This window comes from Danio rerio, chromosome 24, assembly GCF_052040795.2.
Source record: "Danio rerio strain M-AB ecotype USA chromosome 24, GRCz13ab, whole genome shotgun sequence".
NCBI lineage: Eukaryota > Metazoa > Chordata > Actinopteri > Cypriniformes > Danionidae > Danio > Danio rerio.
In genome coordinates, this window is record NC_141044.1 from 19,624,660 (window position 1) to 19,639,788 (window position 15,129).

Sequence of the window (15,129 nt, forward strand, 5' to 3'; positions counted from 1 at the left end):
TGTGTGTGTAGCTGTTCTGTCAAGCTGTCGTTCATAAGAGAGATAAGGGAGGCAGTGTTTCAGATGTGATTTCACAATGTAAACTTGCCTGTTGATAGACTCACTCCACATAAACTAGTTATATTCTATATTCTAGTTATATCTCACTGTGAGCTGCAAGACCTACTGTCAAATTATTGCAGTTCTAGGATAAATAGTCTGCTTAAACAAATATACATACATACATATGTATATATATATATATATATATATATATATATATATATATATATATATATATATATATATATATATATATATATACACTGTAAACGATTTCTTGTTAAATTAACAGTAAGTTACTGGCAACAATTATCCAGTAGCTGCTGTATTTCATAAAACAGTAACATTACTGTAATACTAATTACATTAGTATTACATTTACTGTAAAATGTAATACATCATTTTACTGTTGTTGATTTTTACTGTAACACTAATTACAGTAGTGGTGCACATACTGCAAAACTGAAAACAGTATTTTATTGTACATTTTTACCATGAAGAACTACGGTATTTTAATGTTACTTTCATTATTACTGTATAGTATTTTATAGTTATTAAATGTTATTTTATTTTATTTAATAGTGCTACTTTATAATGGGTAGAAATGTTCAAAAATTGCACAAGTGTTATTTTAACTGTTCAAGACGTACAAGAAAAATAAAGAAACTGAAACTTTAACTTCACAATAAAGGTTTATTGTGTAAACCATGCTAAAACAGTACATTTACATTTACATTTAGTCATTTAGCAGACGCTTTTATCCAAAGCGACTTACAAATGAGGACAAGGAAGCAATTTACACAACCAAGAGCAACAATGAATAAGTGCTATAGGCAAGTTTCAGGTCTGTAAAGTCTAAGAAGGGAAGTATTAGTAGTATTAGTTTTTTTTTTTTTTTGTACAGTTAGTGTGATATTCAGAGAGGCAATTGCAGATTAGGAAGTGTAGTGGAGACTAAATAGTTGGGGTTTTAGTAGTTTCTTGAAAGTAGCGAGTGACTCTGCTGTTCTGATGCAGTTAGGGAGTTCATTCCACCAACTGGGCAGATTGAGCGTGAGCGTTCGCGAAAGTGATTTCTTCCCTCTTTGGGATGGAACCACGAGGCGACATTCATTCACAGAACGCAAGTTTCTGGAGGGCACATAGATCTGCAGAAGCGAGAGCAGATAAGAAGGAGCAAGGCCAGAAGTCACTTTGTAGGCAAACATCAGAGCTTTGAATTTGATGCGAGCAGCAACTGGCAGCCAGTGCAAACGGACTAGCAGCGGTGTGACATGTGCTCGTTTAGGTTCATTGAAGACCACTCGTGCTGCTGCATTCTGGAGCAGTTGAAGAGGCTTGATAGAGCTAGCTGGAAGCCCAGCTAGTAGAGAGTTGCAGTAATCCAGTTTGGAGAGAACAAGAGCTTGAACAAGGAGTTGAGCTGCATGTTCAGATAAGAAGGGTCGGATCTTTCTGATGTTATAGAGTGCGAATCTGCACGATCGAGCAGTTCTAGAAATGTGGTCAGAGAAGTTTAGTTGGTCATCAATCGTTACTCCAAGGCTTTTCACCATTTTAGATGCAGTAATGGTTGCCCCATCCATCTGGATTGAAAAGTTATGGTGTAGGGTCGAGTTGGCAGAAACTACAAGCATTTCCGTTTTTGCGAGGTTCAGCTGAAGATGATGATCTTTCATCCAGTGTGAAATATCCAACAGGCAGGCTGAGATGCGAGCTGGAACCGAGGGATCATCAGGATGAAAAGAGAGGTATAGCTGGGTATCATCAGCATAGCAGTGGTAGGAGAATCCATGTCTCTGGATGACTGGTCCTAGAGATGATGTGTAGATGGAGAAGAGAAGTGGCCCAAGAACAGAGCCTTGAGGTACCCCAGTGTTTAGATGCTGTAGGTTGGACACCTCTCCCCTCCAAGACACCCTGAATGACCTGTCAGTGAGGTAGGATCTGAACCATTGTATAACAGTGCCCGCAATGCCCAGTGACTCAAGCGTAGATAGCAGGATCTGGTGGTTGACAGTGTCAAAAGCAGCTGACAAGTCCAGCAAAATGAGGACTGATGATTTAGAGTCTGCTTTAGCCAGTCTGAGATCCTCCACGACCGAGAGCAGGGCAGTCTCAGTTGAGTGGCCTTTCTTAAACCAGCTTGCTTGTTGTCCATGAGATTGTTTTGAGTAAGAAAGCCCAGGACTTGATTGAACACTACTTTCTCCAGAATCTTGGCCATGAATGGAAGCAGGGATACTGGTCTGTAGTTTTCAAGTAGCGTATGGTCCAGGTTGGGTTTCTTTAGCAGTGGGGTTACCCTAGCCTGCTTAAATGAAGTGGGGAATAAACCAGAGTCAAGAGATGTGTTAATTATGTGAGTCAGTGTTGGTATGACTGCAGGAGAGATGGCTTGCAAGAGATGAGAGGGAATGGGATCGAGTGGACAGGTGGTTGCATGGCTAGATAGCACGAGTTTGGACACCTCAGACTCAGAGAGCTGAGAAAAAGAGGTGAGTGTGTGTGGTGTTGCTGGTGTACCTTGCGTGTTTGTTGTAGGTGCAGCAAATTGAGCGCTGATTTTTGCAGTTTTGGTGCAAAAGAATGTAGCAAAGTCATCAGTAGTAAGTGTGGAGGATGCGGGTGGAGGAGGAGGATAGAGGAGGGAGGAAAATGTTTTAAAAAGTAGGAGAGGATTAGTGGCATTGTTGATTTTCAGACGGTAATATGTCTGCTTTGCCAAAGCAACCTCAGCTGAGAAAGAGGAAAGAAGAGTTTGGTATGTTAAGAGATGTGCAGGATTTTTAGTTTTCCGCCAAATTCTTTCTGCAGCTCGAAGTTTTGAGCGATGCTCACGGAGAGCATCCGAGAGCCAGGGTGCAGGAGGACTGGCACGGGCTGGCCTGGATGCAAGAGGACATAATCGGTCTAGACATGATGCTAGTGTGGAGCAGAGTGTATCAGTGGCACTGTTCGAATCAAGTGCAGAGAGTTTGCAAGATGGAGGAAGAGAGTCTGAAACAATGGTGGATAGTCTATTGGGTGAGAGAGATCGTAGGTTTCTGCGAAAGGTAACCAGTGTTGGAGTGTGTGGTGGCTCAGGAGTAATGTGGATGTTGAGAGACAGAAGGAAATGATCAGATATTTGTAGTGGAGTTACTATTGTTTGATCAGCGAAGCAGTGTCGTGTGTAAATAAGGTCTAGCTGATTACCTGATTTGTGGGTAGCAGAAGTAGGTGCTCTTTTTAGGTCAAAAGAGGCAAGCAGAGTCTGAAAGTCTGCAGCTTGCGGTTTGTCAACGTAAATGTTGAAGTCACCTAGCACCAACAAGGGAGTGTCAATATTAGAAAAAGATGAGAGAAGAACATCCAGTTCATCTAAGAAGTGACCTAATTTACCTGGTGGGCGGCAGATGACAACCACATTTATGTAGAAGGGGTGGATAATGGTGACTGCATGGAATTCAAAGGAGCTGATTGTAGGCAGGGACATTATCAGAGTAAATTTCCATTCTTTGGAAATTAGTAGTCCAGTCCCACCCCCTCTCCCTGTGTGACGAGGAGTGTGGGAAAAAGAGAAATTAGCAGAAAGAGTAGCATGTGTAGCAGTGTCCTCCAGCCTCAACCAGGTCTCAGTTAGAGCCATGAGATTATAGTCAGAATATGTAGCTATGGAGGTAATAAAATCAGCCTTGTTAACAGCTGATTGACAATTCCAGAGGCCCACGGAGAGAGAGAGTTGTGAAATAGCAGATACATGTATTGAACGAAGGTTGTGAGGATTACGCCTGCAGCGTACCTCCCGTGTTTTGCGAGTGTTAGTAACAACAGGAATTAGAAAACACATAATAAAAGTGCACTGATAACAAAAAAATAAGTGTAAAGATAGAGTAAAACAAGAAAGTAAAGTACTCAAGTGCTTTGTCGGTGTCTTTGCTCGGTGGAGTCGCGCAGGTAGAGTCGAAGGTCTTTACACTCGTCGGTCTTCACACGAGGCGGTCTTCACACGAGGCTGCCGCGACCGCTGCCGCGGTGAACTAGTTGTTTATATAACCCCAAAGCACTAGCTGATTGAATTCAGCTGGACACGCCTCCCGAGTCAAAACAAGGGCTGAAACTGAGGCGGACGACGCGAAACCGTCCGCGTTCGCTACACAAGCTCTTATAGTAACGAAGGAAACAGTGGCTAAACACTTCTAGTATGATACACAACTGAAAGCAAGTTTAAATGTCCTACAACTTTACACAAACAGCTGAAAACAAGTCCTCAAACCATACACAACAACTGAAACAAGTCTTAAATGTACTTACAGGCTGCTGGTCTCGATGTTAAAGTGCTTCTCCAGTAGCAATAATTCAATATAACAGAGCAACAGAACACTAATAAACAATTGATCATTAAAACCAGTCAACAATTAATGCATCAAAAATTATTACAATTTTAAAAAAGGTGAGAATACTGCTACAAGACAGGAAATGATGAAGGCCAAATGATGTGGAAAGGGACAGTGAAAAAGGGCAGCAACATGATGATGATCCTGCAAAAATGACAAGCAAAATCAATCACTGAAGTAAAAACTAATCATCCCTCAAACCATTTAATTCATTCAGAAACGAAACACTGCACTGCTGTTTAAATATATATATATATATATATATATATATATAGTTTGATATATATATATATATATATATATATATATATATATATATATATATATATATATATATATATATATATATATATCAGTTATATAAAACAGTTTTTTAATTGTTTTTGTTGGTGAAATACAGTTTGTTGTCAATTCACAATTACACTAACGTTAATGAGGAAAAGATCAGCGGGCATTGTTCTTGAAGATCGCTAGTCAGGTGTCCACACAGGTGTGTAAAAAATAAAGTCTCATCTTAACTTAATGTCCGACTCTGTATAGCTTGAATATCTGATTCCATGATCACACTACTAGTGCTTCCACGGATTTAAGAGGGGTGAACACAGTTGATTCTGACTTTAAAGGGCTACATATTTAAAATTAAATAAATAAAATAATCTAATTTAACGTGACTAATGTTAATTAAATACTTTAAGGCTTTTAACACGTATAAATCCACTTCTAACTTACAGACAAGATTGCGTTAGAGAACATAAAAGCTGTGGGTGATTTTTTTTTTTTAAATAATGCTAATGATAAGTTACAGATATATGGTTTGCATAAAACAAAGTAATCACTAAGCATTCATTTTTGGCAAAATCTGCAGAGAGGCTCAGCGACACGACGAAATGTGTTAAAGTTGAGTAGAGAACTAAAGAGCAGTCTAGCCTACTTCATGAAATGTTTGTGGTAATATTCTGCTGTCAATTCATATTACTGTATTTCAATATGCAGCAGTGATGGCATGTCAGCGAGACAAATAAACATTTTATCGAGTCATTTCATACAATTTATTTATTTATTTATTTTTTATAAAAAAAAATTATACGAAAAAAAGTATATTTTAGTATACGAACACCTCTCCAGTGACATTTCCTCAAACTAAATCATCATAACGTTACTGTGCACAGCATCAGTAAAACGTTTAGAATAATTTAAATACTTAATTTTTTAAAACAGTCACTGCTGATTACAAACTAATATTAAAGCTAAGCTTACAGAAATCCTGTATGCATGACAATATAAAGATGTATTACTCACTAATGTCGAAGCACTTCCAGGTCATCAGAGATGTAGACAGGACAGAATGTGTGCTATCAAATGAGCTCTTGTGCAGCCTTTGTTGGACATCCAGGTAGTATGTTCACCCACACTGTAAGAAACAAAAACAGAAACAATTTATTAAAATGTGAGGAATAGTAAACATGTTTGGTCTACAGAGAGAAGAAAATGTTTACTTTAAGCATTGATCCTAATGAATCTATTTCTGAACTACATTTAACCTTATCACGGAAACAGCATTTTTGAGCTTTTAGACCAGGGGTGCTCAACCTTGTTTGCTTTAAATTAGAATTAAAACAATAAATCTCTATGTCAAATAAAATACTTCAGATCTAAATAAAGCAGGTGTTTTTACCTAAAGGTTCCTTCCCTCCAGTTAGTTTGGCTGCAAATCCCTCCACATCTGTGCTTTATTCGGTTCTTGTCTTAAGAGTAACTGGTGTCGCATTCCAGGTCCATCACAATCTGGGCTAGAAGGACAATATGACAAAAGACAAGACACATATAAATAAAAGTCTCAGAATAAAATATTTAAAGGAATAGTTTACTGTTTTGCCACTATTTACTCCACGTGTTTTAAACTAGTTTGAATTTCTGTTAAACACTAAAGCAGATATTTTTAAGAATGTTAGTAACCAGTAACTATTGACATCCATATTTAAACCAAATTTCTTTAAAAAATATGAGTTTGTGTTCAACGGAACAAAATAAATATGTAACTATTTTGAAACAAGTGGAGGATGCCAAAGATGCTATTATTTTCATTTTTGGGTGAACTGTCCCTTCAATTCAAGTGTCAAGCAATAGTCATAAAAACTGATGTGTCGCTTGAGGAAAATTAAATCAAGTACCTTCTGTGAACAAGCAGAATCATTATGCCATTGTATTCAGTGATTCTCTTTTACATTTTCCCACTATGAAACGATAGCTTCAACATGCAATCCATGTTAAGACAAAAATGAATAGCATAAAATAACATATTGAACTAAACTTACAGTTTCCAGGCTGTTTGAAAAACAAACAAACACATATGCCCAGTAAAATTGCTAATAAACACAAAGACAACAGTTATAGAAAAAAATGTTTGTCTAATATTTACTCAGCACTTGGTAGGCAAATAGCATAGCCGTGGCTGTTTTAACAACAGATTTTTTTATCTTAGGAACTGCTGGAAGAAGAAAAAGAGGTTGTACATGAAACTCCTCACAACAAATTTGTGAACAACTTGACATTTAAAAATCTAATCAAAATGAGGAAGACATCAACATTACCTTAAATAATCAAGTGAGGAGTGATTGGTAGCATCAGTTTTTCAACATCAATTATTGTAGCTGAAAAACAGATAAATATAATAAGAGTAAAATATGACTTAACATTAATTAATCTAAATCTATGGTACAACCATACCAATCTGTATGGGGTTAAAATACATTTGTACACAAATCATTCCCTGACCCCATCAATTTCTCTTAGAATAGGACGGATATATATATATATATAGTGATAATGACTTTGGCTTATATCTGTGTACTCAGAACGTACACTCACCTCAGGTACACCTGAACACCAAAAATTAAATGTACAATTAATGACACACTATACATCAAGCTCATTAACATTATTGAGAAAAAGACAATTAATATGTATTTTGTTAATATTAACTTTAGCTTAAAATAAATTAACTGCATTTAATTTTCAGCTCCATTTAATAAAACAGTTAAGCCTCATTTCATTATGAGTTTAGTTTAAATAACTAACTTACAGTTGAAAAATTTTACCACAATGATAGCTTAGTCATAATGACTATGTGAAGACCAGAGCTTACCTTAACGGTAAATGTTTAACTTTTCATGGTGACTTCGCCTTCATCTCAGTGTTGTGCTGAAATAGAGAATGCATTAATGCAGTTACAATAAGTTAAAGTTATGTTTTTTCAGGTAACTTAGCGTATGGTCAAAAACTCACTAAAGATAAACTCACTGTATCTAATACCTCGCAAACACTACAATGACCGCCTGGCGTCTGTTATTTCTTGTTTAAAATACCATTCGTTAACGGACAGCGTGACATAACATAAGAACCTAACGTTACAACTAATGTCACTTGGTTAATTCTTTTAAATTACACACTCAATACACAGAAATATATACAAAACAATCCTTCAACGGACAGAATTTGACTTTAAAACACTTACCGAGGATGAATTCGCTGGATGAAAGACGACAGGTGAATTTCAAATTAGGAGAGTTGTTGCCTTCAGGTCGAGTCGTGTCCGTTCGGTTCTATGAATCGGCTCCTTAGTGAACAGTAAAGATTTGAATCCGCCTAAAACCGATTCCTTTTTGTATATGATTCATTACTATTTCGTAATACTGCTTGGCCACACGCATTTATACACTTATTATACACTAATATATATATATTCTAATAATTTTGTATTTAAATAAATTTCAATCGAGCATAGTTGTACATGTATACAGATGAATTGAACAAGTAATTGTACAAGTATTGTCAGGGTTCTGCCACTCTGGTCATGTAAATTCTTGTTTTGGTGGCAGAGTTCGGACACTAGTCATGCCTAGTCCTGTCCTGTTGTGCTCGGCTCAAGTTTTCTTAGGTTGAGCACTTGTCTCTGTCATTGTGTGTGTCTCCGTGTGCGCCTTCTGCGTGCCACCGACGCGCGCGCTCTTGTACAAGTGTTTGTGTTTGTTCTGTCAGCATCGCGCTGCTTCATTCTTTTCAGTTTTGGTTGACGTTGAGATGAAGCATGTGCGTTGCTTATGTTTGACAAGTTTACAGATTAAATTTAATTTTTAATTTTTAATTTTATTTCCTATACATACATGCATAACATATATTTCTATTTGTTACACAGACTTGAAAATGTAAGTTTTACATAAGTTTTAATAATAATAATAATAACTCAAAGTGCTAGATAATATAAAATATTTTGTTTTATGATTGGCCACCATACAAACTACTTCTGTTCAATAATCTAATCAGATCTGTTCAATAATCTAGGTCAGATGACAAGAGCTTGAAGAAGTGCAGCTCTATTGTTTAGTTTGCATGCTCTCCATCTACCCAGAGTCCACCTTGCTCAGCCAATTTTTCCTCTGTCAGGTCTGCCCTCCCTTGAGCTTTTTGCATATTGTACAGTAGCAGCACTCCTAGCGCCACTGATTAATTGCCTGAATAAATGCATTGTAGTCAATTCATTGTATTTCAAGCTTGACAAATGAAAGCAGCGTCTGTTTCCCTCTATTCAGGAGGTTTGCGAGAATACATTTAAATCATTTGTTAATATGCAACAGAGAAATTGCCGTCTTTATTCCTGATGCATATGTATAAGTTTAAGACAGTGTCACTACATTATTTATTTCTAAATGATCTGGATAAGGAGGTGGTAAATGTTAAGAGGTGCATTTTTCAAAAAGTGTTGTCAGCCAACTATGGTTGCAATTTTTATCATTATTGTTTGAGTTTTTGGCACTTACACAGGATTTTGCTGGCGTTTGTAGGTGAAATAAACACCAATAAATTGTGTTATTCTCACAAATGTGTTTAAAGGTGCAGATTATTGACAAGTATGTGTTTATTATCATTCATTTCTTTGATAGTACTTTAAACTTCCCAGACAATTTATTAGATACACCTTACTAGTACCAAGTTGGACCCCCTTTTGCCTTCAGAACTGCCTAATTCTTCGTTGCATGAATTCAACAAGGTACTGCAAATATTCCTCTGAGGTTTGGGTCCACGTTGACATGATAGCATCACACAGTTGCTGCAGAATTGTCGGCTGCACATTTATGATGTGAATCTCCCGTTCCACCACATCCCAAAGGTGCTCTATTGGATTGAGCTCGGATGACTGTGGAGTCCATTTGAGCACAGTGTACTCATTGTCATGTTCAAGAAACCAGTCTGAGACGATTCGCACTTTGTGACATGGTGTGTTATCCTGCTGGAAGTAGCCATCAGAAGATAGATACACTATGGTCATAAAGGGATGGATGGCAGTAATACATAAGGCTCAAATGGTACTAATGGGTACTAAAGTGTGATAATTAATATATACCCCATACCATTACACCACAACCAGCCTGAACCGTTGCTACAAGGCAGGATGAATGCTTTCATGTTGTTGATGCCAAAATTTGACCCTACTATCCAAATGTTGTAGCATAAATCGAGACTCATCAGAACAGGCAACGAGTGATTATTTGAGTTAATGTTACCTTTCTATCAGCTTAAACCAGTTTGGCCATTCTCCTCTGACCTATGGCATCAACAAGACATTTTTGCCCGCAGAACTGCCACTCACTGGATATTTTCTTTTTTCTGACCATTCTCTGTAATCCATAGAGATGGTTGTTCATGAAAATCTCAGTAGATCAGAAGTTTCTGAAATACTCAGAACAGCCTGTCTGGCACCAACGACCATGCCACGTTCAAAGTCTCTTAAATCCCCTTTCTTCCCCATTCTGATCCTCGGTTCGAACTGCAGCAGATCTTCTTGACCATGTCTACATGCCTAAATGCATTGAGTTGCTCCCATGTGATTGGCTGATTAGAAATTTGTGTTAACAAGCAGTTGGACAGGTGTACCTAATAAAAAGGCCGGTGTGTGTATAAAAAAAACCTCAACACCCTTAGCAAGATTCGTAAATAAATAGAAAACTTTGACTGTATGTATCTTCGTTATCAACAAACACACAAAAAAATGACTTGCTGCTTGTTTAACCTACTTATTTAAAATGAGTTGAAATAACCCAATTCTTAAGTTTTTTTGGGGGGACAACTTAATTGTTTTAAGTTCAATCCACTTAAATAAAAATGTATACATTAACTTAATTGATTTGTGTTAGGACAACATGAAGGAATTGTCTATGAAGGAATAGCATTTTTTACAGTGTAGATAAACGATTTGGTATTTCATTGATTTTGCCTTTAAATGATTTTCATAATGTGCATTTGTAAACAATATGAACATTTACAAACAATTTTGCAGACTTGTGTGAATGGAACCACAGATGTCAACAGGGGATGCATTTCTCAAAATGTCTATTCTGTCATTACCAACATAATCAAAATGTCACTTGACTGCAGTTGCAAGAAACATTTCCTTGCAGTGTTGCAAATGTTTATAGATTGATCTGAGTTGCTTTTTTAAAAGTACTGTTAGGTGACTGTGGTTGCAAATTCCATCCTTTCCAACATAGTAAACAGTTTGATGTTTGACAAAATCATTATTCTAATATTAATATTCTAATGGAACTACAACTAGTGTGCTTTTCCCAAAACAAATGTTTGTCCACTATGACAGCAAGTAGCATTGTTACAAACATTGTCCAGCAATTTGGAGATTCCCCAAACCATGGTTCCAAAAAGAAAAAAAATAAATAAATACCAACATTTATAAACAGCATTGCAAACTTAAGTGATTTGAACTACTGTACGGCTCTATACCTGTGCATTTATTTTATGTTAGTTCTGTCATTACCAACTTTGTTTAGGATTAGTTCACCAAAAATGAAAATTGTGTTGTTAATTGTTTATTACTTGTTAATTATTATTATTTTTCCAACGCCTGCCTGGTCTTTGTTCATCTTCAAAACACGAGTTAAAATATTTTAGATGAAATCCTAAAGCTCCCTCATTCTCCATAGACAACATTGTTCTCAAGTTCAATCAAGTCAAGTTGAGCTTTATTGTCATTCTACTACGTGTGGACATGGACCTTGGTACTATATAAATAAACATAATCATAAATATGAACATAACACTGGATGTAAGAGCTATTTTTAACCTATACAGTACATAACTTTCAAACTAGAGCAGTAATCTAACACTAGACTTTTCTGACAGGGTATTTCGAGTGTCATCAAGTGACAGAATGTTGTGGGACTGCTATACAGGAGTTATTATTAGGCATCACAGATTAGATTTAGCATGACGTTAAAACACAAACGTGGTTCTGAATGTATTAAAACATATGCTTGTTGGTCATAAAAATTTGTAATAATGACAAAAAATACTAATTTGTGCATCTCCTGACTTCAGGGTGCAGCTATGCGGGTTCCGGGTGCAGCCTGCCTTGCTCGTTGCCGTGCAATTATACATCTGCGCACTGTTTGTGTTGTTCTGCAATAACACTTCCGAAACGTTAGTTGGCAGTAGGCTTTTATGTTCCTCTGTGTCGAGTTTCTTCGCTGGTGTTTTGATTTTTCTGAATGCTACTTTATTGGAGAAGTAGCTCAAACTCGCTCATTTTGAGGCAGGAATCGTTGGACATGCAAAAACTTTAATAATTAGGTAAACACAAAACAAAACTTTGTATCTGAGCCTCCTTCATGGGACTCTGCACTTGTAACCGCTCCATCGTGTTGGCGCGGCTCTCGGTCTCACCCACACTTGTCAACGCTACCAAGCCGACTAATCACAGAGCTTGTGCTATGCGTGGTTGCGACGTATAGTTACATTTTTGAGAAGTGCGCATCAGTGTTGGCGACGGCTACGGCGGACCATGCGCATGCGCTTGAGCAGAAGTATAAATCAGCCTTAAGGGGAAGGGCTAAGGGGTAGAACTGGGATTGGGTCTTAGACTAGAAACTATTTTCTATATATATTGTTTGCAGTGAATTAATAGCACTTCCCAATCTAGAGCCAAACCAGTGAGGTAAAAAGCTGTATTTCAACCTGAAAGCGTTATTTTTTTACTTTGTTACAAGTACGCTTCTTTTCATGTTTTGGACAGAAAACTATATTTATTTACTTGAACAAGCAAGATAATTGGCCAGTGGGTAAATTAAGTAAATTAATATTGTTTACAGGTAAAAGAAAAAAAAAGGGGGTGATTGCATTTTTAAATTACTTTCTCTTTTTCTTATTCATTCATTCACTTTCTTTTCAGCTTAGTCCCTTTATTAATCTGGTGTCGACACATCTAAATGAACGGCCAACTTATCCAGCTTATGTTTTAGGCAGTGGATACACTTCCAGCCACAACTCATCACTGGGGAACACCCATACACTGTCATTCACATGCATACACTACAGTCAATTTTAGCTTACCCAATTCACATGTACCGCATGTTTTTGGACTTGTGAGGGAAACTGGAGCACCCGGAGGAAACCCACGCGACCACGGGAAAAACATGCAAAAGCCACACAGAATTGCAAACTGGCCCTTCCAAGGCTCGAACCAGCAACCTTCTTGCTGTGAAAAAATTACAAATATATATATAATTTTTATATATATATATATATATATATATATATATATATATATATATATATATATATATATATATATATATATATATATATATATATATATATATATATATATAAAAAGAATGTTTCTACTGTCAAAGTTCAAAAAAGGAACCCAAAAAATTTTGTCAAAACATTCTATGTGACTTAAGTGTTTTCAACTGCAGTTATACAAATCTTTAGGAACACTTTTGTGTGGCAAAAAAAAAAAAAAAAAAAAAAAAACTGTAAATATGACTCTTTTTCACAATAAAAATAGCGTAATCTAAACGGGGCTTTAATTTGTGTTCTGAAGATTAAAAGGTCTTGGTTTGGAACAACTTGACAGTGAGTTATTAATGACAGAAATTTTATCTTTGGATGGACTATCCCTTAAAGCAGTCATGTCACTTGTAATAAAAGTTACATGATTGTACAAAGTGACGCAGCTCAGTATATAATTGTTCCCTTTTGGGAGCCACAGAGGAAATGATCACAAATGCCAAAAGGCTTCTTTCTAAATGGCTTGTTGACCAATAGCCTCGGGTTAGCGCTGTATGCCCTCTTCTAACCTGCTGTGTCACTTCAACACACATGCACTCATAACACTGTGCCGCTCACTTACTCTCTATTTAACTCAGCAGTAAAGCTCCTCAACACATGGCAGCACTACCAGCCCGCTACCTGCCATTTACATTCACTCCAGCAGGAAATATGGTAATCATTGTGATTTAAACTGGTGTTTAGCAGTTGGCTCTAAGGATATATGCCCACAAGCACAATTCAACTAGCGGCTGTACTTACACACATGGAGCAGGGCGCCTGCTTCAGCAGAAATACAGCCATTACTGTGATCTATGATGCTATCGTGTCAGCTGGTTGTGGGGGTTGATGTTGTTCAGCCGTGACACTGGATCTTTTGTTCGTTTTATCTTATTTATTTGGAGTTAATCACTCCATATATATATATATATATATATATATATATATATATATATATATATATACACACACACACACACACACACACACACATACAGTATATATATATATATAGTATATATATGGATGGATGGATGGATGGATGGATGGATAGATGTATGTTTGTGTGTGTGCTCTCTCCTCTCCCGGCTGCTCCTTCTGTTCTCCTTAAGAAGGGTGTCTCTCTGGCCCAATTACTAGTTTAAAAAGGTGTTATTTATTATTTCTGATTGGCCTGCTGATTAGCCGCCGGGCTCTGAACATGCTCTCCCCCCTCATTGGGTGTTCGATCATGCTTACCTCTCCACATTACCCCCACCACCCGCCTCAGGTCATTCCACTACTGCTACCTCCTGGGAGAAAACTGCCCCCAGACCTTGATTGGTCACATCCGTCTATATTAAAAAGGGGAGAGCCAAATTAGTAGCGTGCAATAGTGGCCCCCCGCAAAGTATAGATTTTACCTTTGAGAAGGCATGTTGGCACTGCTCCGACCATTGGACGGTATCCGGTCCCTCCTTTTTAGTGAGATCAGACAGTGAGCTGATGAGGGCCGAATAATTAGAAACAAGACGTCTATTATATCCTGCCAGTCCCAAAAACTGTCTCACCTGCTTTTTAGTCTTAGGTCTCGGACAGGTTGCAATTGCTGCCGTTTTATCAATTTAGGGCTGCACCTGCCCATGATCTAAGTGGAAGCACAGATAACTTACCTCCACTCGCCCAATTGCGCACTTCTTCGGGTTGGCTGTGGGCCCAGCTCGTCTCAGCGCCGACAATATCACCCTTAGATGTTGCAAATACCGCTGCCAATCATTACTGAAAATTATGATGTCATCTAAATAAACAGCGGCATATGCTGTGCAACGTAGCCGGTGCACCGAACAGCCCAAACGGAAGTGTCACAAATTGGTGTAATCCAAACGGCGTCGTAAGGGCTGTTTTTTTCGCAGGATATTGGAGTTAAGGGGATCTGCCAATATCCCTTTGTTAAATCCAATGTCGAGTAATATCGAGCAGCACGTAACCGGTCAGGCAACTTGTCAATATGCGGCATTAGAAATCCGTCAAATTTCGACACATCAGGGACTTTTCTACAATCCACACTGACCACACAGAACCGGACTGAGCCGTCCGTCTTGGGTACCAA

The 15,129-nt window shown here is 37.6% G+C and overlaps 1 protein-coding gene and 1 long non-coding RNA gene across 6 annotated transcripts in view; one reads left to right on the forward strand and one right to left on the reverse strand.

Moving 5' to 3' along the window:
* sema5a (sema domain, seven thrombospondin repeats (type 1 and type 1-like), transmembrane domain (TM) and short cytoplasmic domain, (semaphorin) 5A) overlaps positions 1-15,129 on the forward strand; it is a 397,269-nt gene that overhangs the window by 205,269 nt on the left and 176,871 nt on the right. The gene's annotated exons all lie outside the window — the stretch shown is intronic.
* On the reverse strand, positions 719-7,993 carry LOC147838011 (uncharacterized). 2 transcript variants are annotated; one of them, XR_015525484.1, is made up of 6 exons: positions 7,936-7,993; positions 6,841-7,622; positions 6,097-6,211; positions 5,721-5,832; positions 4,366-4,565; positions 719-752 (listed from the first exon to the last, which is right to left on the reverse strand). It is a non-coding gene; the product is annotated as an uncharacterized LOC147838011 (long non-coding RNA). The 2 variants fall into 2 exon arrangements; XR_015525483.1 differs by lacking the exons at positions 6,841-7,622; positions 7,936-7,993 and having other exon boundaries at positions 6,097-6,584.